The sequence below is a fragment of the Austrofundulus limnaeus genome, unplaced genomic scaffold (genome assembly GCF_001266775.1).
Source record: "Austrofundulus limnaeus strain Quisiro unplaced genomic scaffold, Austrofundulus_limnaeus-1.0 Scaffold2051, whole genome shotgun sequence".
Classification (NCBI taxonomy): Eukaryota; Metazoa; Chordata; class Actinopteri; order Cyprinodontiformes; family Rivulidae; genus Austrofundulus; species Austrofundulus limnaeus.
In genome coordinates this window covers 5,870-7,173 of record NW_013954453.1, presented here as the reverse complement: position 1 = coordinate 7,173, position 1,304 = coordinate 5,870, and positions in this window count along the sequence as shown.

Here is a 1,304-nt window from a genome sequence, read left to right as displayed (position 1 = left end):
CATTTCTACCTGCTACACTCTGTGGACACGCCATGATGAATTATACATTCGTCACGTACCTCAAGACTTTATTTGAAACACCTTAAGAAGTTTAATAAATCCAATAAAACTCTATCAGGTCGGATGTATGATACGGTATTCACCCACCAGGTCGCCTTTAATCTTGTCAAAGTTGGTTCGGCCCATGTGAAAGAGCAGCAGCCTTCTCAGTTCAGGGAAAGTGGATTGTACCTCCATGCAGAAACTTTTCATGGCAGCGCAGAACTTTTCCCCACCTTCCACAACGTTCGGTAGCTGCTGCATGTACGCCTTCATGTCCTCATTTGTCCAGGGGCAGAACACCAGTGCTGGACCTGCATGTCCTGCGACCTCTAGCATGTGGAGGGTCAGTTCACTGGTCTTCTGAGTTAACGCTGCTAGCTATGCTTCCAGAGCCTCTTTTCCCTCCTGCAGCTCAGCCAGTTTCTTTGTAGTCTTCAGTGCCACAGCATCAGCGCTGTGAGACCCTGTCTTTGGGCGAGAGGTGGGGGGGCAGGGGGCTTTTGCTGCACCTTGCTTTTCCTGTCTTTTCCTGAGTTCCCTCTATGTAGCAGCTGCTTCAGTCACCCGTCTCGGCTGTGGCTGTGGTGGCTCTTGCTTTGCTGGGTCGGTACTCATAGGAGGTGGTGTCTGGGGCCCGATATCAGCAGCTGTCGTCATCAGATTCCGTGTCCAGCACCTCTTCCTCCTCATCATAAGATTCAGAGCAGGATGCTGTCGGCGGTGGGGGCTGGCGACCAGGGGCCAGAGTGTCCGCATATTGTTCTCTCAGCCCATGCAGAGAGGGATAAATGGAAGGAAACACACGTTTAGTATTTTTATCAACAGCTTTTAAACCATTTTTTTCATCCTTATCAGTAGGCTTTTTTTCTTTTTATTTGTATTGGGAGGAGGGCTACTTTTATACATACACATTTCTGAGCTCAAAGCTTTTCTTTCCCTCCTGTAAGCCTCTTCCTCCCACGCTGATAAACATTTTTTATGATGCTCTATTTCATTCAAATCAGAAACCTTTATCGTTTTTCTTGATTTAAGTTTTGATTCATGTTGCAGTAACCGGCCCCGGAGGTGGGTCAGCTGCCTGGGGCTAAAACTGCACCCCCTCCGGAAATCCGAACTGGTCAGACCACACACGCAGACAAGACGTGGCCTCTTCGCCATACTTTTTAACCATAGCTTTAGCGCAGGGGCCCTCTGATGCTAACATGGGCTGAGCGATAGATGTAATCTGACCCATCACTATCAACTCGTGTCTTTCTGTGCAC